This window comes from Phoenix dactylifera, chromosome 5 (genome assembly GCF_051530095.1).
Source record: "Phoenix dactylifera cultivar Ajwa chromosome 5, Ajwa_hap1_PhDact_Kaust_v1.1, whole genome shotgun sequence".
NCBI lineage: Eukaryota > Viridiplantae > Streptophyta > Magnoliopsida > Arecales > Arecaceae > Phoenix > Phoenix dactylifera.
The window spans coordinates 35,253,120-35,259,790 of record NC_143194.1 but is presented as its reverse complement, the minus strand read 5'-3'; the positions used below and the strand labels follow the sequence as shown (position 1 = coordinate 35,259,790).

Below are 6,671 nucleotides of genomic sequence, written 5' to 3'. Positions count from 1 at the left end.
GGCTAGGGCTTCCGATCGGAACCAAGGAGAGAGAGAAAAAGGAGAGGAGGAGGGGACTTGCCCGTGTACGGCCGTGAGCGTCGCCGGTGCGGGCTCGGCCGGGGAAGCCGAGAGCTCGGCCGCGGGCTCGGCCAGGGAAGCCGAAAGCTCAGCCGCGGGCTCGGCCGGGGAAGCCGAAAGCTCGGCCGCGGGCTCGATCGAGGAAGCCGAGAGCTCGGCTGCGGGCGTCGCCGATCGCGGTCCGACCCCCTCCCCGTGAGGAGGAGACCATCAACCTCCCTTCGCCGGAGAGGAGAGGAGAGGAGGAATGGGAGATCGGGATGAAAGGAAGCTTCGGGAAGGAGAAGAAAAAAAAAAAGAAGAAACGGTGAAAAGAAAAGAAAGAAAAAGAGAAGAGAAAAGAAAAGAGTGGGTTAACGGGCCGGAATCGGGTTCGGATCCGAAACCCGTTAAGCCCAATGATAAGAAATTGGTTTGGCCAATTGAAGCTGAACCCGAGCCCAATCAAATTGGGCTAAGTCTGGACAAGCCCGATTTAAACCAGGTCCGAATCCAATTAAGCTGAGTTGGTCTCAGCAGACCTAATTGATTGTAAATTAGGCCCAATTCAAGCCCAATTCAACTGACAGAAGGTCGAATTGACCTTGGGCTAATCCTGACTCAGGCCCAAATGAGCCACATTGACCAAATCAGAGGATCCAATTGGCTAGAAAAGGTTGGACCCAATTATAAACAAGGCCCAATCCTTTAATTAAAAACCCAATCAACCCATGTGGACCCAATTTGGTTTTAAATCGAACCCTGAAGGCTTCAAATTGGACTTGGGCTAAATCCTTGGATAGGACCCAGGCAAGTAAGTTCATAGTATGATGAACTAAGAGATTTTATAATAAATAAATGGGGAATAATGTAAACCCTATGATGTTGTTTTAGGTGATTAAGGATTTGTCACCTGGACTTGAGCAATTTGGAAAGCGAATTGCTGTAAGTAATCTGTCTTAATCCTATCGTAGATCTTGTATTACGTTTTATAAGATGAACCAGTGTTTTTTATACAATTTGAATTGTATGCATGATTAGTGAAGAATGTAAGTAACCTGTCCTAATCCTGTTATGGATCATGTCATGTTATTAATGTTTCCCAAGCATTTATTTTAAGTATATATGTTTCATGCATGATATGTTACAATGCATAAGTAACTTGCATGATCCCAGAAGCTATGGCTATGTATGCAACATGATGATACTGATATTTTAATCATGCATGTAAGTTTATAAAGTCTTAGCTAGCCCAGAGGCACTATAATGGGCTCAAAGATGCTACTGAGAATGACTGAGCCGCCAGTGGCTGAATAGTAACTGAGCTTGCCCCGCCAGTGGCTGAATAGTAACTGAGCTGCCCCGCCAGTGGCTGAATAGTAATTGAGTCTGCCCCGCCAGTGGCTGAATAGTAATTGAGTCTGCCCCGCCAGTGGCTGAATAGTAACTGAGCTTGCCCCGCCAGTGGCTGAATAGTAACTGAGCCTGCCCCGCCAGTGGCTGAATAGTAACTGAGCTGGCCCCGCCAGTGGTCGAGTCTGACTTCGCAGTAGCATCCGAGAGAAAAAGGACCACGGCATGCCGGGGGCACGGTTTCATATGCATATAATATGAAAATTTTGTGATTTGCACTACTGCCTTGTTTAAATTGCATACATATTATGCCATGATGATTATTAGATAAACATGCATGTCAGCTTCTCAAACCCTGATTTACATGTTTAGCCTACTGGTTGATCCGGTAGGATTATGCAGGATTACTTACTGAGCCTTGTAGCTCACATCTGTTTATGCTTCGTTTTCTTTCAGATCCTCATCAGTGATCGCCATCAGATATGTTTTTATTTTGTTACAGAGCTTCGTATTTTTGGAGAAGCTTATATACTTTTGTACATTTGAATAGCATAGAAGTTCTATATTTTTGGTTTCAAACTTGAAGGTTGTACTGCAAAACTTTTAATACATATATATAAGTTTGAATCCTTTTGGCTACCTGTTACCCCTGTATGAGGCTGCGTGCTACTGTGGGCGATAGTCGGCAATAGCACGGCCGTGTCACGGATCCGGGTCCGGGGCGTGACATATAGTGGTATCAGAGCTCTAGGTTTAACAAGACTGTAACCGTAAAAATTTAGGGTAATGGGTAGTTAAGAGTATCATAATATATTAAGATTGTCATAATACCTTAGTCGAAGAAAGCAATTTATTTCAGTTTCATCCTAAACTCTTGACTGCTAGGTAGCTATAAGAAATAGGGAATACTCAGACATTTACCCTGATGAATTACCGGAATTACCCCTAGTTGAGAAATCGAATTCACCATCGATCTTAGGAGAGGGACCCATCATCAAGGCCCCCCTACCGGGCGATTCTTGTTAAGCTATGAGAACTGAAATTTTTGGAGGGAAACTTTGTCTACCTAAAAATGTTCTTTTCAAGGGTGTTGCCCGATTTGGGCGATACGGCAAAATGAGTCCTCGCTACATCGGTCCACTTGAGGTATGTTTAATTTCGAGGACGAAATTTATTTTAAGGGGGGTAGGATGTAATGTCCGGGCCCACAACCTACTAGGCCCAATAAGAAGTAGGCCCAGTTAGGGGTTTGGGCCCAAATTTTTACCGTGGGCAGTACTATTAGAGTGACAACCGGGAAGAGGTTACCACCTCATGCTGAGAAGAGAAAGGATAAGGCCACAATTGGCCGACAGGGGGAGGGCCACCTCATGCCCCACGTGGCAAGGCCAGACGCAACGGCAGAGCAAGGGGGGGGCAGCTGGAAGCTCCCGGAGCTAAGAGGGCAGGGGGGATGGGACCTCACTGAGGGGCCCCCAGCCATGCAAAACCTGGAGCCGCCACCTCAACCCCCTACTGGCAGCCGATTCCGGCGCGCCTGAGACCGGGGGAAACAGCTGTCAGTCCCGGAGCAAGGAGGAAAGGAGAGGATGGGACCTCTCAGAGGAAGCCTCACCCCTCAAACAAATTATATAAGCCTCTGCCGGTAACCAAAAATCACAGACCCCCAGAACACAGAGAGCCGAAGCCCTGGAGCCGAAGGCGAAGGAGCCCTGAAGCTCCAAGAGGAAGGAGGGACTACCAGGGGGAAGAACTGCCCAACGGTAACCGGCAAAAATCCAGGTAAGAGGCCCCTTGTAATAAAATTTTAGGGAGTGGAGAAACCCTCTGTGGGGTATTCTCCCCTCTGTTTCAACTATGGGACAGAGAGGAGGAGACCGGCAAAAGGGAGAAGGGTCACGGGCCGGACCCATAGACCTCGGACCGGCCTGAGAACGGCCGCGGCCCAAGGCCAGGCCCGATGACCACTCGGGCCGAGCCGCCTGCAGGGCACCGCAGCCTCGGCTGCGGCTACTCTAGGGCTCGGGGGGCAGCCCCGGGCCGCCGGTCAGGTTGAGCCGGCAACCGGCGTGGCCACAAGGCCGCCAGCCCCGGCCGGACCACTGCCTCCTCTCCGGCAAGAGGCGGTGGTGCCGGAGGGAAGGACCAAAGAAAAGAAAAGGAAGAAGGGAAGAAGAAAGAAAGAAAGAAAGAGAGAGGAGGAAGAGGCCGTAGATCCGGCCGGAGGAGAAGAAGAAGGCCGGAGGACCGACCGAAATGGCTAGGGCTTCCGATCGGAACCAAGGAGAGAGAGAAAAAGGAGAGGAGGAGGGGACTTGCCCGTGTACGGCCGTGAGCGTCGCCGGTGCGGGCTCGGCCGGGGAAGCCGAGAGCTCGGCCGCGGGCTCGGCCGGGGAAGCCGAGAGCTCGGCCGCGGGCTCGATCGAGGAAGCCGAGAGCTCGGCTGCGGGCGTCGCCGATCGCGGTCCGACCCCCTCCCCGTGAGGAGGAGACCATCGACCTCCCTTCGCCGGAGAGGAGAGGAGAGGAGGAATGGGAGATCGGGATGAAAGGAAGCTTCGGGAAGGAGAAGAAAAAAAAAAAAGAAGAAACGGTGAAAAGAAAAGAAAGAAAAAGAGAAAAGAAAAGAAAAGAGTGGGTTAACGGGCCGGAATCGGGTTCGGATCCGAAACCCGTTAAGCCCAATGATAAGAAATTGGTTTAGCCAATTGAAGCTGAACCCGAGCCCAATCAAATTGGGCTAAGTCTGGACAAGCCCGATTTAAACCAGGTCCGAATCCAATTAAGCTGAGTTGGTCTCAGCAGACCTAATTGATTGTAAATTAGGCCCAATTCAAGCCCAATTCAACTGACAGAAGGTCGAATTGACCTTGGGCTAATCCTGACTCAGGCCCAAATGAGCCACATTGACCAAATCAGAGGATCCAATTGGCTAGAAAAGGTTGGACCCAATTATAAACAAGGCCCAATCCTTTAATTAAAAACCCAATCAACCCATGTGGACCCAATTTGGTTTTAAATCGAACCCTAAAGGCTTCAAATTGGACTTGGGCTAAATCCTTGGATAGGACCCAAGCAAGTAAGTTCATAGTATGATGAACTAAGAGATTTTATAATAAATAAATGGGGAATAATGTAAACCCTATGATGTTGTTTTAGGTGATTAAGGATTTGTCACCTGGACTTGAGCAATTTGGAAAGCGAATTGCTGTAAGTAATCTGTCTTAATCCTATCGTAGATCTTGTATTACGTTTTATAAGATGAACCAGTGTTTTTTATACAATTTGAATTGTATGCATGATTAGTGAAGAATGTAAGTAACCTGTCCTAATCCTGTTATGGATCATGTCATGTTATTAATGTTTCCCAAGCATTTATTTTAAGTATATATGTTTCATGCATGATATGTTACAATGCATAAGTAACTTGCATGATCCCAGAAGCTATGGCTATGTATGCAACATGATGATACTGATATTTTAATCATGCATGTAAGTTTATAAAGTCTTAGCTAGCCCAGAGGCACTATAATGGGCTCAAAGATGCTACTGAGAATGACTGAGCCGCCAGTGGCTGAATAGTAACTGAGCTTGCCCCGCCAGTGGCTGAATAGTAACTGAGCCTGCCCCGCCAGTGGCTGAATAGTAATTGAGTCTGCCCCGCCAGTGGCTGAATAGTAACTGAGCTTGCCCCGCCAGTGGCTGAATAGTAACTGAGCCTGCCCCGCCAGTGGCTGAATAGTAACTGAGCTGGCCCCGCCAGTGGTCGAGTCTGACTTCGCAGTAGCATCCGAGATTAAAAGGACCACGGCATGCCGGGGGCACGGTTTCATATGCATATAATATGAAAATTTTGTGATTTGCACTACTGCCTTGTTTAAATTGCATACATATTATGCCATGATGATTATTAGATAAACATGCATGTCAGCTTCTCAAACCCTGATTTACATGTTTAGCCTACTGGTTGATCCGGTAGGATTATGCAGGATTACTTACTGAGCCGTGTAGCTCACATCTGTTTATGCTTCATTTTCTTTCAGATCCTCATCAGTGATCGCCATCAGATATGTTTTTATTTTGTTACAGAGCTTCGTATTTTTGGAGAAGCTTATATACTTTTGTACATTTGAATAGCATAGAAGTTCTATATTTTTGGTTTCAAACTTGAAGGTTGTACTGCAAAACTTTTAATACATATATATAAGTTTGAATCCTTTTGGCTACCTGTTACCCCTGTATGAGGCTGCATGCTACTGTGGGCGATAGTCGGCAATAGCACGGCCGTGTCACGGATCTGGGTCCGGGGCGTGACACAAATGACACAGATGCCCGTAAAGCCAGGAAGGCTCAGATGAAAAGAGATGAAGCCATTGGGTAATTGCCTCACTATAAGTAATTTTGGGTGGATCCTGAGTGTTTGAAAGCATATCTCGCTTATATATATCATTCTTGAAACTCTTGTGCTTTCAGGAAAGCGTTACCTGTTGCCATAGTGCTTGGAGTTGCAGGGCTAGCTGGCTTGTATTTCTACCTCAACAATGCCTACTAGTGTGAGCAAGGAGCATCATGAGACTCCTCTTTTCTTCATTCTGAAACTGGTCGAGTCAATATTAGTATTCATAATGTACTGTCATCTGTAACAACAGAATAAGTTAATGTACTTATGTTTCCAATTTCAAGTTGTGAGGTTTCTGTTAAACAAGCAACAAATGCAAATTTCAGTGATCAAGAAGATAAAACCAAGAAATAAAATTCAACTATCATATGATCTGAATGACAAAATATATGCCTGTCAGCTGAGAACTATGAGAGGTTAATGAGTTCATTTGCAAATATTTGCACATCAAATATTCCGAATCAATGCCATTTGAGGCAAGTAAAGCTGTATAATGAACTTGAATGAACTAGAAATGCACATACAGTGATCTAATAGTTCTATGCAACTCTTCTCAGGTTCTCAGGATGGAAATCACCTACTTCCCTCAAAAACCTTCTGAAGGTCATTCAATTTTCTGTGACAGATGGTGAATGCCTATTTCAAGGAAACAAGAAACAGACCACCGAGCTCGTACCGAGCTCGGGCTCGTTCAGGAGCTCGTAATTGAAACGAGCTTTACGAGCTCGAGCCCGAGCCTTTGCTTTACCAAGCGAGCCCGAGCCCGAGCCCAATACAGAGCTCGTTACCGAGCCCGAGCCCGAGCCCGAGCCCGAGCTACTGTGAAACGAGCCGAGCCGAGCTTTCTCAGGCTCGGGCTCGGCTCGGCTCGTTAACAGCC

General features: G+C 47.0%; 1 long non-coding RNA gene across 1 annotated transcript; it reads left to right on the top strand.

Moving 5' to 3' along the window:
- Positions 1–5,714: 5,714 nt before the first annotated feature.
- On the top strand, positions 5,715–6,177 carry LOC120111792 (uncharacterized). Its single transcript, XR_005513192.3, has 2 exons — positions 5,715–5,769; positions 5,866–6,177. It is a non-coding gene; the product is annotated as an uncharacterized LOC120111792 (long non-coding RNA).
- Positions 6,178–6,671: the final 494 nt, after the last annotated feature.